Genomic DNA, 18897 nt, shown 5'->3' on the forward strand with positions numbered 1-18897 from the left:
GAATGTCTCCCTGACCTTTTCTGCTCGAGGGGGTCTCGGACCCAAAGGTCAGCTGTGTGGTGTGCGAGACGAGAGTGGTCTCCTTGGGTCTGCTCGGGGCTGGACAGGACACGGGGCCGGGCAGGTGCTGGCTCTCTCCTTCGGTTCACAGCTCAGCACGTGCGTGCAGGTGGGCACCTGCGGTGGGCTCCTGCGGCCTGGCCTGGGGGCGGCCGAGCAGGCCCTTCTGACTCTGCCTTTCTTTTCAGTTCTAACTGCCTGGTTCCCTTCTCATCCTAAAACCCAGAATAATTAAAAGTTAGACTCAAGTCTCTTGACGTCCAAAGATATCAGATTTTTCCTGCATTTGCCAAAATATGATTTTACCCAATTTTGGGGAAGTTTGCCAGAAAGACAAGTGATTTGAAAACAACTTGTGGTTTCTCTGAACTGAAATTCTCGAAGGCAAAGCATTGCTGATGCCAGACACAAACGCACCCTTCGACCCCTTTGGCGGGAAGTGGCTGGGCCGGCAAAACGGCGGTCCGTCTGCCGGGCGCTGGGGCTCGGAGCGGGCCCGCCTGTCCCGGGCAGTCAGGCGGAGCAGACTCTGCCCGAGGCCAGGGCTGCGCGCTAGCGTCCAGCGCCCGGAGTCTGCTGAGTCCCGGCTGCAAACACAGCCAGAGCTGGTCACCCAGCCCGGACCGCCAGTCCCAGCTCCTCCGACGGGGGTCCCAGACGACCCCCTGTCCACTCAGAGCCTGGGGCAGAGGGCCCACGGCCGCCTAGGATTCAGGGGGGAAGGAGACCGAGACCCCAGGGAGCCGTGACCAGCGCTCAGCGAGGGCGCTCCCCGAGGATGCTACTGCCCGTCTCTCGTCCTGCGGGTGCGGAAGCCGAACCAGCTCCCGGTGAGAGAGAAGCGCTCGCTTCCCGCGTTAGGAAGGGGTTATTGGGCTCTGGGCTCGAGTCCTGTTTCCAGAAACGCGGCTGGGGTGTCGGAGACGCTGAGTGAGAAGGACGCAGCGTGACCCGGCGCCCGCTTGACTCCGCGACCCTGGTCAGTCTCCCAGGGCCGCTCCCAGCCCTGCAGCCTGAGGACCCGGAGCCGCCGGGAGGGACCCCGGGGCCCCTCCTGCACCGCCCAGGTTGTGCAAGGGGAGGCGGGCAGAGTGCTGGGCCCTCAGCTCCACGTGGGGGCTGCCCGCGCAGACCCCGCCCGCAGCCCGCCTGCCTCCCTCTGCCCCGGGACCGGCACTCGGGGTAAAACACCCACGTGCGCTGGGGGCCACACCCCCACGTCCTGTCTGGCTTCTGTCGCTGTCCCGTTTTGGTGCACAAAGTGCCTGCCTTTGGTGTCTGTGACTTTGTTTTGTTTGACGTAATCTGGGCCAAGCATCCTGTTCCTTCTCTGTTGTCGATCGTTCCCAGCCTGGTTCTGAGAAGGCCACGCTCTCCTGTCCTGTCACCCGCAGCTACAGAGAAACTGGGCCCCCAGCAAAGATCTGCGGGGACAGACCCACCAAGACACCAGCGGCAGCTCCTGGGGCTCCTTGGGGGAGAAACAGTCCCTGGCGTGTGAGCTCCCCCGGCTCTCCTGCGCAGGGCAGACCCCGGACTTGTGCCGCTTGCTGTAACCAGCAGGACAAGTGAGCGATCCCAGGCCAAAGGCAGCTCCTTTCTCTGGGGTCTTGCCCAGCTCCGGCCAGCGCTGCTCTCAGCCAGGCCAGTCTCAGGGGAGCCCAGAGGCCGGGGTCTCCACGTTGTCACCTCATCAGCTCCCTGGGGTCTCAGACAAACACTGCCTTCCTAGCCAAGGAAATAATGCGCTGCTTGTGATGCAAAGCCCCCTGGGGAGACCGCGAGGAGCTTCCTGGCCCCACTTTGAGCACAGCTGTCCGAGGCCCCTCCTGCAAAGCAGCTGGACGGAGCGCCCGGTGGGGCTCAGGTGGGCAAACACCGCTTCAGAAGGGAGAGCCGGGCGGGATGTGTATTCCCCGGGCGGGCAGGCTCCGCGTGGCATGGAGATGCAGATTTCCTCTCCGCTTCCGGTGTCACAGCCAGGCCTGGTTGGAGGCTTTTCAGAGCATCGCACCTGGACCACTGCTGCCAGAAAGAGAGCCTTGCGCTGAGCTTTCAAGAGGCGTTGGCTGGACTCTGGCTCTGAGTCCCTTCAAGGGAAGATCTTCAGAGGAGGGCCTGGGGCCTTTGAGCCACATTCCCCCACCCTCAGGGGGCCGCTCCTCCGGACACTCGAGGGGTGGCTCTAATTGTCTTAGTGACCAGTTCGTGTTTGAAGATTCCAGCCTCCGCTCCTTCCCCTCTTTGCTACAGACACGTCTTCAAAACAAAACAAAACAAAACAAAACCACTTCTACATCTTGCCACTGGGACCGGCAAGACCCTGCCGCGGCTCCCTGTGATCTGCGAATCACATTGAAGCCGATTCTCTGGGCCGCCCACAGGGCCCCCAAACATCGCGTCCTCACGGCAGCGCCCTGCCGTCCGGCCCGGGCAGGGTGTACCCCCGCCCCTACTCACACAGCGCATCTGAGCGCAGAGCCAGCCCGCCTCGCCGGCTGGCCCGGTGCCTCATGTGCAGCCTTTAGCTTTGAATCCTGCTCTGCCCCGTGCACACGTTTTTAAGACTCTCAACAGGAGACTTTCTGCTGCCTGGCCCACCCAGAGCGTCCTCCTTGGCACTGAATGCCCTGGCCCCTGTTCCCACTCCCAGACAGCCACTTCTGAGGCCAAGCCCTGTGTGTCTTTTCTTTCTCCTTGCAGACTTAAAACAAAATTTTTTTATTGAAGCATAGTTGGTTTACAACATTGTGCTGATTTACTGTGTACAGCATACTGGTTCAGAATCAAAAAGACTATGTATTTTCTTTTTCATATTTTTAATTATAGGTTATTACAGGGTATTGAATACAGTTCCCTGTGCTACACAGTACGACCTTATTTTTTTGTTTTGTTTTTATTTTTTAGGACCTTTTTGTTTGTCTATTTTATATATAGTAGTCAGTATCTGCAAATCCCTAGCTCCCATTTTATCCCTCCCCACCCCCTTCCCCACTGGTAACCGCCATACTGTCCTCCGCAGTGGCTGCAAAAACTTACACCCCCACCAGCAGTGCAGGAGGGCTCCCTTCCCCACAGCCCCTCCAGCATTTGTCGTTTGTAGACTTTTTAACGGTGGCCATTCTGACAGGTGTGAGGTGATGCCTTGCTGTGGTTTTGATCTGCATTTCCCCGATGAATAGCGATGCTGAGCGGCCTTTCACGTGCCTGTTGGCCACCTGTACGTCTTCTTTGGAGAGACGTCTGTTTAGGTCTTCTGCCCGTATTTTGATTGAGTTGTTTGTTTTTCGATACTGAGTTGTATGAGCTGATGAACTCGTGTTTTTGATCTGTTTGTGCATCCATTTTATGTGAGAAGGGACTTTGGCATGCAGTCAGATTTCCTAAACGCCACCTTTTCTGCATGTCGCCGACTCTCCGAAGCCAGATGCGACGTGATGCCATGCATATACGGTTACTGCTGGGGGAAGGGTCTTTCGATGGCGGCAATCTGTGTGATTGCTACTTCCCAGCCTCCTTTGCCGTTAGTTAAATGTGGTCATGAGACCGAGTTCCGCCAATGACACGTGAGCCGAGGGGACAGACGTGCTTTTCAGGCCTGGGGACAGAGCTTTCCTTCTCTGTCTGCTGCTTGCACGTCAATGCCCAGGGCGGCCTCGGAAGTTCCACGCTGAAGGTGACTGGGCTGCTCTGCGGAGCAGACACTTTCTGGCCCCGGCCTCCCTCCCCTTCACCAGGGGTCAGCGTGGCTGTGTTTGGACTCCACGCGAGTCGGAAATGCCGGTGTCGCAGCAGGAGGGAGCCCTGAAAGCACAGCCTCCAGGGAGATCCCACCCTGCAGGCAGCCAGGCCCCTCCATCCCACCGAGAGCCGACCCGATGCTCGCTTGCTCTTCCGGGCACACGGGAGTTAGGGGTTAGAACCCGCAAGGTGCGCCCCTGAGAGGGGACATCGTGGGTGGCCGGCAGAGCCGTGGGGCTGCACCCTGGGCATCGCAGGAAGGGGCGCGGGGTTGGGGGGCAGTCCTCAGCTCCAGCGAATCCGGGAGGGCTGCAGGCTGGCTGGCGGGAGTGGGGGCAGGAAGGAGGGGGCAGTGCAGGAGCCATCAGGAGTGCCTCCCCTCCCCATCGGGGTGCCCCTGCACCGGGCAGACAGAAGCCAAAGCCAGAGGCTCTCTGGTTAGACACGAGAGTGGAAGGCAGGGCGGGAGACCTCGTGGCTCCAGCGTCGCAGTGACACCAAGCGGGCAGGTGGCCACCATGGTCCAGCCCCCGCCCCAACTGCTGGCAAGGGTTTGGAGGCTGCTTCTCCTGAGTCCCGAATGGTGAGGCAAGTCCTCCACATCTTGGCACTTTTGGGGTGGGGCTCCCCAGTGGAAAATCGGGGTCACCGCTGTGTTAAGCACCAGTCGCAGCGATTTCCCTCCCCCGTGTCTCACCATCAGACCCGCCCGCCCTGCAGACGGCTCCTGTGCGCCACTGAAGCCCTCCTCCCAGCCGGCAGCCTCACACTGTTGCCACACGTGAGGTTCACGGACAGCACGTGCTCCATGTCATTGAATAGCCAGCTAGTGTTCGGATTTCCGACTGCCTCATAAATGCGGGGGTTTTTTGCATTTCTTTAAATTAGGAATCAAATTATTTCTGCATGTGGCAGTGAGCTAATATGTTTGCAAAGTCTCCTTTAATTCACAGGGTCCCTCTCTGTCTCTCCCCCTCACACGCATGTATGGGTGGTCTTCCCTGCAGGAAAGCTACCTTCCTAAACTCCGTGCCAGGGACACACAGGCTCGGCCCCCCTGCCCCCAGCTCGGCCGGTGCCTGTCGGGGCGCCTCCCCTGGGAGGGTGAGGCAGCGCAGGGGCAGCCCCGCCCAGCACAGCCCCGAGAGCTTGCCCACGCTCACGGGACGCTGACTCTTAACAGTGCTACATAAGACATGAAAAAACCCACAGAATACAGGCGTCTCGCTGCACGCGTGAAGCAGTGAGAGATCCTCTCTGTGCTGACTCTGCAGACGGCCACCTCCCCCACCCCCGCCGTCTGTTTGTGAATCGTGGGCGAGAATTCATTAGGAAGACTGGACCTTCTGCCTGGTGAGCACTCACGCTCGGGGGCGGCTGGGTCCAGCCTGTCCCAAAGGATTTTATGCCAGATTTGAGCAAATGTGAAATAAGTGCCCTGGAGCAGCCCTGCAGAAGGAGCGACCTTCTTACAGGTTTGGGGCCGGGTGAGGATGAATCCACCAAGTGATGTGAACAGACAGCGCACATGGTGGGAACACAGGTTGTCACCACTTACAGGGGACAGCGTGTGACCCCCCAGTGCTGGGGAAACACAGATGGGATCATGAAAGAGAGCCTCCTCCGGAATGAAGGGGTGGGGTGCCTCGGTCAGAGACATTCCTGGCCACACTTTTCTGTAACAGAGCAGAAGGCCCTACACAGTCCAGGTGTGTTAATTATGGCATTTTCCTTCTGTAGATTATCTGGCTATTTTAAATAGCAAGTAAGAACACTCTGACATAAGGAAATGTGATTTCCAAATGACATCAGGGAGGCAGAACAGAAGTTTTATTACACAAAAAGCACAGATAACACACACGTGTGTACCTGAAGCAGGGTGGAAATGGGAAATAAAAACACAGGGGTTGGACCAGTGGGACCATGAACAGATGCTCACGCTTCGGCTGCTGATGGAGAAGTAAAGCAGCATTTCCTGAGCGCCTCCGTGTGCCCGACGCCTCACCAGGGACCCCACTCAGCCCCCGCAAACCTGCAGGTGGAATTTTACAAAGTTACCTTTCATTTGATAGCCATTGTATGCTATTAACAAGACTCGTGATCATCATTACAGATTGAATCATGTGCCCCCAAATGCACACGCTGAACTCATCACGTCAGCACGTGACTTACTTGGCGACAAGGTTCCTGTGGAGCTGCCCAGTCATGAGAGGTCACACTGGAGCGGGCCGGGCCCCAGATCCAGCGGGACTGGTGTCCACGTGAAACGAGGACACATGGACGTGGGCAATGTCAGGTGAAGGGGGAGATGGAGACGGGGTGACGCGTCTACCAGCCAAGGACGCCACCGATGCCAGCAAACCCCGGCAACCCACAGCCTCAGGAGGAACCAGCCCCACCCACACCATGACCTTGGACTTCCAGGCTCCGGATGTGGGCCGTTACAGCTCTGTTGTTTTGGTCACCTGGTCTGTGATCATGTTAAGCAGCCCTGGCCAGCTCCCTCCAGAGCGACCCCCAGTAATAACAGTACCTGGTATTCTCCACGTAGTCTGCCATCAGAAGGACCCTGACTGCTCCAAGTACTTGTCACCCCTGCAGGAAGGGAGGGAGGTTGGCAGAGGACGGCTCGTGTCTGCCGAGGCCCCAGAAAGTCAAGCCCCTTGGGTTTCCTCTGTATCCTGGCTCCCTCACCAGCACCGGGAGCATCTCCTCACAGCCCCAAGGCTCTTGTTCAGAGGACAGTCCTTCCTTGTGGGAGCTGCCAACAGAACAGGACGGTCTGTGGACTATTTACGTGGTGCCCCTCTGTTAGCCCGGCTCCGGGCTCTGAACACGGTGGGACCTCCTCATGGTCCTTTTCCACACACCCTCTCATCCCACAGTTTCCAGTTTCCATCCTGCCTCCCCTTCCACCAGGCTCTTGTTCATTCAATTTCCTGTGCTCATGAAGTTAACAAAACTGATGTTATCAGTTAGCTGGTGCTGGGTAACAAAACATCCTCCTCTCAGTGGCTCCACATGGCCATCCCAGCGGGGAAGCATCTCTCACGTCAGAGGCAGAGCACAAGAGGAAATGTGAAATCAGACAAGCCTCCTGGTCCCAGGATCCAGACAAGAAAACATCCCGTCTCCCTTCCGGTTAGTGGCCAAATCAAGCTGCCTGCTCAAACCTGAAGTCAAGTGGCAGGAAAACACCCCCTCCCACCCCCTGGAGGCCAGGGTGTGGGTACGGGAGGGGTGAAGGTTTAGGTGGGGAATGCAATCTACCACAGCGGTGAGACGATCACAGCAACAGAAGGATGGCAGCAGAGGCAGGATCAAGTGCCCTTCAGGACTCACCGTGCATCAGACCCTAGAATGGCTGGCTTATGAGCATCATTAATCCTCCCTGCTGTCCTGCAAGAGAGGACTTCCTCATTCCACCACGCTGGACTCCTTAGGGTTCCTAAACTCCCTAAAGTCACACAGTCAGTAAATGACAGAGTCCGGACTCAAGCCCAAGATTTGGAAACTGAGGTTTGATTCCAAAGCCCAACGTGTGTCCACACCGTTCCTCTCTTTCAGAGATCTCCCCTCTACGTTGGCCCTGCCCCCCCCCCCAATCCAGCATCGGGACCTGCCTGCACACGGGACTAAATGGCATCGTGGACGGAGAGTGGGACTTCACTCTCCGCTGTGCTGGGCGCTGCCTCCACTGCGGGCTTAGACGGAGCTCAGTCTAACATTTCACAGCAGGCCAGCGTGAAGGAAACCAGCCTCTACACTGTGCTGAGGGTCCGGGAGGGGTCCAAGTGCTTTTCCATCTGGTGTCATTTGTGAAATGAAGACGTCCTTCTCGCGAGATTAGACCACGTCAGCTCTTTCCATTGTCCCGACGTCGGAGGTGAGGACCTGGGATTGCCAAGCACGAAAGTGCTTTTCGAAGGTCACTGAGCTCCTGACAAGAGGCGTCAAACAGGGCTGACGTTTGGCTCAGGGCCTGGACTCCCGCCCCCTGAAATGGGAAACACTTTCTCACAAGCAAGAGTACTGCTGCCTTTTGTTTAAATGAGCCCTGACTCTGGAGCCTGGACCAGCAGCGCCGAAGCTCACGGGCCCGCCTGGCGGCCCTGAACTCCTAGTTGGACCAGCTGCATACTTTGCGAACTTACGCTCTTGAAAATTCTTTCCGAAGTGTCAAGGTGGCTGGAGCCAGAGCAAACAAGGGTGGCATTCTTTTAATTCTTCTTCTGCTAGGTCATTTTCTCCTTAACGTCCAGCTGTGGGGGCTGCCGTCTTCCATAACAGACTGGCAGCCTGCTCAGGGGTCCGTCCTGGGGGGAACCCAGAAAGGAGGTGAGGCTTTTAAGTCTGTTTGCCCAGAGGCCCCTTCGCCTTTTCTCATCGCCAAGGCCCCAGGTCACGCTCACACCTACGGCTGGGAACTGAGAGCCCCACGGGGACAGTGTAGCCGCGCGGCCCCTTCTGAGGACAGTGAACAAGAGCCCCCGGGGAGGCGGCTACGGGGTGCGGACGGCCTCTCCAACTGTATCTCACCAACGACCACCATTTGTGTCCCTCTCCACACCCAGCATGTTGCCAGACTTGCAGCTGGCTTGCTAAATAAGAAACACCTCTTTGGGGTTTAGGTGTGGAGTCTGGTTTTGGCAAAATTCTTCCAGTGAGAGTGTCTGCGGACCACGTGGATGAAGCCGGTGACCTGAATGTTCTGTATGAGATTGAATCCTATATGTTTGCCCTAATTTGATTGGTTTTGGTCTACAGAAGTCGACACTGAGCATGGTTTAACTTTAGAGAATTGTTTGCTCCCATGACCCAAGGAAAGAAAAGAAGAAAAGAAAGAAACCAGTCATAGCCGACTTCTGGGAAGTCATGCTGTCTCCAGCCCACAAATCCCGTTTCTGCGCGTTGACGGTCACTTCCCGCCACGCACAGCAAAGTCAGGGAGCCGCTGGCTCTCTAAGTGCTGTCAAATCACAGTCAAGAAAGAAACAAACATAAAAGCAGGTTGAGAGGAAATCAGAGTGCAAACAGGTCACCCTTTCGCAAACTCTGAACACGACGTGGAGCTTGGGAAGCGGTGACATCAGTGTCTGAGGGAGAAGAGAGACTGTTTCATCGGGAAAACACATTACCCGGAGAAGCCACCTCCTCACTCACACATCCAGAGGGCGAACTGAAGTCTGCGGTGTGGCCCTGGGCTCCTCAAGCTCGAATGAGAATGTTACAAAGCTCCCTTTCCATCTTCCTGGAGGCCTGGACACACAAGCCAGCGTGGTCCCAGGCTGCGGAACCCGGCTGGCCTTCACGTCTCTGTCACCACGCATGGCCAGGAGCCAGGCTGTGTGGGCAGCTGTCTAATACTGAGCCCCTGAGAGAGGGAGAGGGAGAGGTCTGGTCTCAGCCACGCCCACCCATCACTCCCCAGGAGCTGGCGGCGCCGAGGAGACGTTCTTCTTTGAGCCAACAGCTCCCTCAGTCTGTGTCGATCCGATCGTGTGTCCGTCTGCAGCAGACCCCCGGTGGTCGGGAACACGCAGAAGGTGAGGGAAAAGGTGTGTCACTGTGTATTTTCTGCTTTTGAACGCTGTGCTCTGTAGCGGGTGATTAGAAGTGATGGGGCCATCAAAATAGCGCTGTGAAAGGGTTCATCGCTAAAAGAACAAGGTCTTTTTAGTTCAAGTAAATTAAATAAAAAGTATTTAAATAAAATATATGGTAGTATTATTTTTAAATATTATTATTTCATTATAAAATAAATCTTTTAAATTTTAAAAATCTAAAAAGAAATGTTGAAAATAACAACACTGTAACAAAAGCATTCGTCACAGCAAACACGACAGGGATGCAGCAAACACGTCTTTCTACGGTTGAATCCATCGTGGACATTTTGGTTTCGCGGAAAATACCATCTATGGCGGGAACTTCATGTTGGTCACGTGACTGTTTTGGCGTCCCAGTTTCGCCTGTGCGGAGCGCGGCCACCTGGCTGTCCCCCGTCTTCTTCACATCCAGGTGCACATGACGCAGCGGCAGTCCTGCGGATTTCTCCTTTCTGGAGGGCGGGTGCTTTGCTCAGTTTGGGGAGCACTGCTCTGGAATCACAGCCCAGAACCCATCCCTGGTGGCCCATTGAGTCCCAACACCGAGCAAACACTGGATCGGGGCGGTCAGTACCCTGCGTCCGGGAGAGGACAAGGCAGGGCTGCTCCCCCCGGCAGAGCGGACGTGCGAGGCTGCGGGGTGGGGCCAGCGGACCTCCTGGCCTCCAGGTCAAGCAGCAGCCCCCGCAGTCGGGTTCTGGAAGTGAGGCAGTGAGTTCCCAGGTCTCAGGTGTCTGCAGTTGGGCAGAGAGGTGCTGTCCCTGGGCGGCCACCTGCCATCTGTCCAGGGTGGACGCTGAGGTCAGAGGCCAGCAATGTGCCTTGGCCTTGCTTCCTGGGGGCCCCTGACTTTCTCCCTTAGAAACCCGATTGAAAACCCAGCGCGTTTTGTCCTCGGCCATGCAGGAGCCCATGCTGGAGGCACGGTCCTCGTTCAGTGGGCGGCAGGGCCAGGGAGGCAGGGAAGCAGAAATCGAGGACTCTCATGGTGAGTCAGAGCAAAGCCTCGGGTCCAGGTTCTGGAGAGTCGGGCGTGAGATCAAGGGAGGCCGATGCGGCCCGAGGGCCACACCCAGCCCTCCTCCTGCTTCGTGGGAGGGTTTTGCCGGCGCCCAGCCACGCCCACCTGTCTTCATTTTACTCGTGGCCACGCGGCTGCCGCCACGACAGAGGTGTGTGGCTGTGACAGAGACCTGTGGCCCAGGAAGCCCCAGACACTCAGTCTCTGGTCCTCTTCTGAGGAGGATCACAGGGGCCTGGTTACAGGAAGGAAACAGCCCCTTTCCCGGAGACCTGGGAGCCCGCCCGCGCAGCCCCGTGCCCCGACTCCGCTCTGGCCCCCGGGCAGTGGGCCGTCAAGTAGCCCCAGCCTCGGTGAACCAAGCTGCCGTCCCTCCTGTGCAGACGGAGTGAGAGCTGCTCAGCGACCCCTTTCCAGGGAGGTCGTGGGGTGGCCGGCTCTGCGGGCTGAGGGCCTCCTGCACCGCCACTGCCTGGGGGAGCCCCACGACAAGCACTGCCTCCCTCCCTGCTTTTCTTCCGTGCAGAAGGGTGAGGAGATTGCAGCTCCCCTCGGGTCTGTGTGAAGAGGAAGGGAGGCTGTGAGAGCACGGGGCTGAGAACCTTCCTGCCACATCCTGAGTAGCAGACAAGCAGGTGCCTGAGTGGGGGAGCCGGGAGCCGGGAGCCAGGCCGTCATTCCGGCCATCGGAGGAGGGAGGCGGCCATCCCACAGTCACACCCTCAGGCTGTGCCGGGCCAGGTTGGGCACCGGGGTCCGCTGATAGTTTTGAGTGTTTGCTGTGCTCTGGGCCTGGGCCACAGCCCCCCTGGGAGATGGACCCTGTTCACCCCACTCTGCAGACCCGGAAGCAGAGGTGACACCGCTGGAGGTTCTGGAACCCACACGTCTGCTCGGGGAGAGGTCCCCCGCCCACACCCGCCACTCAGGGTTTGTCTGAGGAGGAGAGGCGCCCTGTGGGGTCGGGAATAGAGGAGGCCTGGAGCTCCAGCCAGAGCATGCCTCTCCATCCGGCTTCGCTGGGATGAGCCCCAGGGCCTTCCTCCCACCCCCCCCCATCCTGGGCCACGCATTGCGATGGCTCCATCTAGTGGTCAAAGATAGGAATTGCAACTGTCAGGTCAGAGGCGCTCAGGGCCAGAACCTCCCAGTGAGCCCCAGCCGGTCCCGCTGACCCTCTCACCCGCCAAGGGACAGGCAAGCTGGCCGGACGCTGGCCTGGGGCTTGCTGGAAGGGGATGCGCCCGTGAATGCTCTGTGGAAGGTGGATGCTTGCAGCGGCCAGCTCCCCACCGCCCTCCAGGGCATGTACACCACCCCCACCCCAAGCCTCTGCATCTCAGCTCAACCAGAGGCAACTGTGACCCCAAGGGGACATGTGACAAGTCTGCAGATGTCTTTGGTTGTCAAGATTGGGAGGCGCTGCTGCATGCAGTGGGTGGAGGCCAGGGATGCTGGTAACACCCTGCAGTGCACGGGATGGCCCCCAACAACGAACCACCAGCATCAGCTGTTGAGAAGCCGGGCTGTCATGGGAGCAGCTCGGGGGCAGGACGGAGGGTTGGGTGAGGCTCAGAGGCTCTGCTCGTGCTGTTCCCTCTGCCTGGACCACGAGGACTCAGGTTAGTTGAGCCTCAGACCTGTCCCCTCCAGGAGGGGAAAGCCGAGGCATGCGTCCCTCTCGGGTGGGGGGCTGCTCCTGGGCACGTCCCCTGCCACCCCGGGCTGCTGCCCCCAGCACACTGATGAGGCAGGACGGATGCAGGCGTCCGCACACGCCTCCCTGAAGGGCATTCCCGCTGTGCTCGGCCCCCCGGTCCTGGGAAGCTGATGGCTGACTTCTCTTACCTGAAGCTCCAGGGACCAGGACTAGGGCCCTGGCTCAGCCCCGCCAGGAGGATTCCGGACGTGCGTGGTTCTGTGCGGGCAGGTCCAGCTCCTCGTTCTCCGGGCCACATGGTTAGGGCTGCAGAAATCCGGAGGTTGGACAGCAGACCGCTGCGAAATTGCTGCATCACATCCCCAGCCGGGCTGGGCTGAGTTTGCTTAGTAAGACAAGCGATAGTTTTGTTGAATTTCACATTTTCTACCAAGTAATAAATTAACCTTTCTGAAACCGCAGCGGGGATCGCAGTCGGAAAATGAAGCCGTATCCTGTCCGAACTGGCTGCAGCACACAGGCCACCGGGGGGGATGGAGGGAGACACCCGGAGGAAAGATCCGTCGGCAGAGTGAAAACATCCACACCCAATGGCCCCAGACCGTGACTCCAGCCGGGCCTGAGACAGGCCCCGGCCTCCCCGCGGGGCCGAAGCCGGTGCCTGGAGTCAGGGCGGGGGGCCCAAGCCTGCCCTCCTGCTGCTGCCGCCGGGACCCCTTCCAGCTCTCAGCCACGAGGGCAACTGTAAGCACCGTCTGTATACCAGAGGGTAAGAAAGTGCTGTGGGGAGGCTGACAGTTGCTCGGCATCCGTGAGGCAGACACGCTTCTGAGCACTGAGGGAGGCAGGCCGGCGCCGGGAGGCTGGGTGCAGAGGCAGGGAGGTACTGACCGGGTGCGAGAACATCGTTTGCTCAGATTTTTCTCATTCTGTGAAAAATCTACATTCCAAAAAGCATTTATTAAGCACCTAATGTGGCCGAGTGTACGAATGGAGCAGGGATGACGTGGGTCCAAGGCGTCTGCCCCACCCCCCACCCGCCTCTCCTCTGCACTGGGCGGGGTCCGGGGGGCACTGACGGAGGGCTGGCTGGGCGGGGAGGAGAGAGGCCTGGGCGGGGTGTCCCCCATCTTCATGCTTCCCGGGGCACCTCCACCAGGGACGTCTCCTGCTGGGCTTCAGCTGCTGGGAGTGGAGGACATCCTCTCTGTGAGGTCCCTGCTGTGCCCAGCCCGGCCTGGGCAGAGGACAGGGCTCTGACAACCCCCGGGTCCCCTGGCTCTCCAGTGGGGGGCACCAGCTTCCTGGCGTTGCTAACACCTGGATTGTCACTGTTTCCTGGTCAGATCCTCAGCTCCCCGTCCTTTGTGTGAGAAATGCCCCACATTTAACCCTCTGCTGGAAGTGCCCAGCATGGCTGCCACTTCCCTGGGGCTCCTGCCTGCTCTGCCAGGTTTATTTCACATTTCCCCTCTCTCACCAGGCTTCTGACCCCCCGGCATCCTTTGTGTTCTCAGACGCCTGCTTCTGCCTCACCCCAGGGCCTTTGCACCAGCTTTCCCTCTGCAACACGTGCTCTGCTCACCCCACCTTGCCCTCTACTGGCTGGTACCTTCTCGTCCCTCAAATTGCAGATAAAATGTTACCTTCACAGAGAACTTGACTGACCACCTTTCTAAAGCAGCCCACCCACCCAACTCCCACCTCAACTTACTCATTTTCTCTCTCATTGTTTATTTCTTTCAAATCGTGTGCTGCCATCTGTGATGACTGTATTTACTGGTTTGTATGGTTGTTCATTAATGGTCATTCATTAGCCACCTCTCTGCTAGAGCAGGAAGCCCCAGGCCCGCACACTGCGTAAAAGCGGCAGAATGAAGAGTACATGAGTGCTTTAAATTGCTTGAACCCATAACAAAGTCAAAATTAAAGAAATTTCAAAAACAAGGTACTTCTCATTTTTGGACACAGGAGTTTGTGTGTTTGTCTACTTGGGATGGAAAGGGCCCTGCTGACAGCTCTCCTGCACTGGGCCAGGCCTGTGCTTCAGGGGCGTGGGGGTGGGGTGGGGAGGTGGCGTCTCCCTGCCTTTGAGTGTACGGTTTGCTCTGGACCGGAGTCACTGTCTGGATGGTGGTGGGTGCCCTCCTGCCGAAGCGCCACTGCTTACAAGCATCTCACTGCAAAGCAAAGACATGGTTCCTGTCACCTGGTTGGTCCATCAAACCTTCACAGAGATGGCTGGTGCCCCGACCTGCATCCCTCTGTCCCTCTGACCTCATCTTCAACCAGGAGGGACAGTCCCCGTCAGTGCACGACTTCCCACCTCCCTTCTCCCTGCCGGAGGGCTCCCCAGCCCTAGGCGCTGGCATCATTTCGGGCAAGCCCACCCTGGAGGGGAGTGTGTGCAGGCCCTCCGTCAAGAGGATGGGGGGCGCTGTGGCTGGGGTGCAGGGTGATGGTGGGACAGCACGCCCTGGCCTCCAGGCCTCCCAGGGCCATTTCCAGGCATGGGCCACCATTTCTCTGTCTACTGCAGGATTAGCCCCGGACGTCTGCCGGGGTCACCTGCTCACTAACAATTTGTTATCCCCCTCCCTCTCTCTGTCTCACTTCCCCACCCCTCGCTGATGCTTCCTGGGACCACCCCCAAAGGATCACCTCCCTGCACCCAAAGCCTTGTCTCCAAGCCAAGCGACCCCAGCCCACTTCCTCAGCAGCGTCCCTCCTTGCCGTGAGGAGGACTCGCTTCTGTGGAAGGCGGTGGCCGTACCTCCCCACCCCCGCCCTCCTCACCGGGACACAGACTGGCGTCGGCTGGGGGCCCATCTCCCTGTCCCACACGATGGCCCAGGGACCTGTGCACAGAGCGGCTGGCCTAGGGGAGGACCTCGTTCAGACCGGCCAGCATGCGCTCTCTCTGAGCTGCCTCCAGCCTAGATCTGCCTGCACCCCAACACTGACTGCCCCGTCAGCAAAGCTTCACAGAGTGCAGTTGGCCAGGGTGGCCACTGTGACCCCAGTATCACCACTATGACCCCAATATCACCACTGTGACCCCAACATCACCACTGCGACCCCGACACCTCCACTACAAGCTGCACCTGACTGACCAGGTGGGCAGTCATGCCCCAGGGTGAAGACAAGCCTGCCTTTTGCCCCTTGTTTGTCTGTGAGTCCCCGGTTCCGAGGAAGTGTCCCTGAGGATCAAAGTACAGCGCTGTCACTTGGGTGCCCTAGGCCGATGGCCGTAGTGACTCCAGGCGTGTGGGCGCAGGTGGAAGGTAAATCACATTTAATGGGGTTGAACCAACTGCAATGAAGCAGTGTGGGCAGCAGGGGGCGGCAGAGGATGCCGTTTTGTGGGTCCCCGCCCGCCCCACAGGAGGGCAGGCAGAGCCCCACCGGCCCAAGAAATAGTCCTGTAAAAATGGCACGTACTAGGGCGGTTCGAGCTCAAAATAAACGCAAGGTGCAGGCTAGGGTAATGCCCCAGCGTGGCCCAGAGGACAGCCGTTTCCAGACGGACCGCACCTGACCTCCAGCTTTGCCTCCCGCTGCGGAGAACAGGTAGGCCGTGTGTTCAGGGCTGGGGGGGGTGGTCTGTGCCTTTAAGCCTAGGGCCTCCGCCCATGTTATCCCCAAAGCAAGTCCCCTCGCTGCCCCTGCCTTCCTGTCCTCCTCGGGGTCACTGCCTGCATCCTGGACCAGTGCCGCTCAGCAGAACTGTCTGCCGCGGGGGGATGTTCCCTGTCAGCGTCTTGCAGTGTGGTGGCTGCTGAGCGCCTGAAACATAAATGCTGTGACTAAGGAAGTGGGGTTTTTAGCTTTATTTAATAGTAATTAATTTAAGTTTTAAGATTAAAATGGAAACAGCCAGGCGTGGCCAGTGACTGTCATGCTGGACGGCACGGTGGTCGAGGATCAGAGATGCGATCTCGCCGTCGTGCTCTCAGTGCTGCATCTGCTGCCATTCCTGATGGCTTCAGCATGCTCACTGCTGCTCTTTTCCACAACCTGGCCTCTCGGTTCTTTATTTTTCCCTCCAGCTTTATTGAGATGTACTTGACATGTAACATTCGTGTAGCTTAAGGTGCATGAGGTGTTAATGTGACACATTTACGATACACGTACATATTGCAGAATGCTCACCGCCACAGCACCAGCTAACACCTCCATCTCATCAAGTATCTCTCTTGGGGGTGACAACATTTAAGATCCACCCCCTTAGCGTTCAAGAATACAAAACACTGGTCTGTACATCAGATCCCCAGAAGCCGTAAATCTAATCACGGACCAGCAACTCTCCATGGCTCGCATCCCGTAACCCCTGGTAATCATCCTTCTACCTTCTGTTTCCGTGAGTCTGGCTTTTTTCGGGTTTCACGCCATCAGTGAGATCGTGCAGGATTTGTCTTGGTCTGACTTAACCCACCCAGCTTCATGCCCTCGAGGGCTCTCACACTGGGGCAAACATCGGGATTTCCTTCCTCCTTGCGGCCGAATAAAACTCCATTGTGTAGAAGACGAATATATGCATGTACGTACATGACTGGGACGCGGTGCTGTACCCCAGAGCTTGACACGTTGTAACTGACTGTAAGTCAATAAAAAAATTGTTGTCTATATATACATATAAATATATATATATATATATTTATATATATATATATAAAAATCACATCTCTTTATCCATTCATCAACTGACGGACACTTAGTCAGTTCCCACGTCTTGGTAATTGTAAATAATGCTGCTGTGAGTATGGGGTCCAGATAGCTCTTTGAGACCCTGATTTAATTTCCTCTGGACACATGCCCAAGAGTGGGATTGCTGGATCACACGGCAGTTCTATTTCTAGTTGTCTGAGGAGCCTGCGCACTGCTTTCCACAGGGGCTGCGCCCTCTGCGTTCCCACCAGCAGTGCGCAAGGGCGCCCTTCCTCCACGTCCTCGACTACGCTTGTTTCTCCTCGTCTTTTGGTGGCACTGGCCTTTCCGTCCCTGAGCCCCGCGCCCCACAGGTCTTGTTTGTGGTTTTACTCCAGACACTGGGGCCGCCAGCAGTAACTACAGCTCTGCCCCACCTGACTTTCAAGCACCCCGCTTCCTGGCCAGCACGTCCTGTATGTCCAGCCCAACAACCTCCACGCCCACGGGGGTCTCCACTCCGTCGGCCCCACCGCGTTTCACCTCGCTGATGCTGAATGTTCTGTGTCATCTCACTCCTAGTGAGCTTTTTATGAGACATGCTTATGTTAGGGAGAGAGGTGATTCTCTGTGGTCTTGCTTTTACGCTTGGCTGGGTGAGGTCAGAGCAGGCTCGTCTTGCCCAGCTGTTGAGGCAACACTTGGAGCCCCCGACCGACGCCCGGTGCGTCGTGCGGCTGGGGCCCGTGGGTTCTTCCTTCTGCTCCCTCCGAGGACGCATCTCAGCCAGTCCTTCCACCTGCAGACAGAAGGCGGCGCTCTGCTCTCTGCAGTGACCCTCTCTGCCCCAAGGACTCCAGCAGCTGTGGCCTCCCCAGACCCCGGCTCCATCTCACCTCCGGGAGGCCCCCGGCTTCTGCCCAGTGTCCCCTTCCTGCTGTGTGACCTGGACCCTCTCCAGGAGGTAAGATGGGCAATGGAAGACTGTTTCCTTTCTCTCAGGGGTTCCTGCCAGGGCTGCCTGCCTCCCCACGTCTAAACACCATTGTTTGAGTTCTATATTGGGGGTGTGTGGGGAGGGAGGTCCAGTTTTAGTTGTTTAAGGTGGGACGGTAAATCTGGCCTCCTAGGTCCGTCTTGGCTGGAAGCAGAAGTCCTCACGCCCTCCATCCCTGGCTCCAGCCTCGTGGTCCTCACTGTAAGGAACCCCCCACCCCCGGGCTTGGCAAGCCCATCGCCCTGCCTCTGTGCCGCTGAGCACGTCTGCAGAGCAGCAGCCTGGAAATGGACTGACTTTGAGTTCACGGCCGTGAACCCCAGTGGTCGTTCTCGCTGCCTGACGATCTTGCTGTTTGTCTCCAGTCCAACCTCGGTCATCCTCTCCTAAATGGCCACGTGACCCTTCCCCTGTCTCCTCGAACCCCTGACATCACCACCCCTCTCCTTTCTCTTAGCTTCCAGCTCTGCTGGAAAGCTTTGAGCAGCCATAGAACTTCACAGGACGGTCCTGCCCCCTTTCCTGGCCCGCCGTCGCTGCCCTCGAACCTCCACCACCTCCCCTCCCCCGGAGACGAGCGCCGCACGCCGTCTGGCGCCCGGGTGCTCGGCTGCCACCGGGCTCGGCGTCTCCGCCCTCGGACGTCGCTGCAGCGATTCCCCTGCTCTCTTTCTCACGTCGTCCGGTGCGTGGTTTTCAGCGGCTCGTGCTCATCACGCGAGAAGCATGTTACTGTCCTTCACCTTAAAAGAACTCTTGCCCTTGCTTCTTCCCCCAGAGTCCGTGGCACGTCTTTGCTCCCCGTGGGAAGCAAAACTCTGAACGACCACACTCACCACCCATAGTGCGTCTCCTCCACGTCCCCCGGGTTCCACTCCGATCAGGCTTCGGCCCCCGGCACACGCCCGAGACTGCTCTTGTCAAGGTCACTTCCCTGTTGTCAAAGCCAAGTATTTTCTGCGCGTGGCTTCCAGGGCGCCTCACGGTGCCCGCCTTCCCTCCCAGCCACCTCGCGGGTTCCTCCTTCTGTCCACGACCGTGGCGGGCGGAGCCCCTCAGACTCGGTCCTCCATCCTTTTCTCTGTCGAAACCCTCTCCGCGATGATTTAAACACCATCCAGATGGCAACCCCCTCCCCCATTCATATCTTTAAGCCAAACCCACT

The sequence above is a fragment of the Camelus dromedarius genome, chromosome 18 (assembly GCF_036321535.1).
Source record: "Camelus dromedarius isolate mCamDro1 chromosome 18, mCamDro1.pat, whole genome shotgun sequence".
Classification (NCBI taxonomy): domain Eukaryota; kingdom Metazoa; phylum Chordata; class Mammalia; order Artiodactyla; family Camelidae; genus Camelus; species Camelus dromedarius.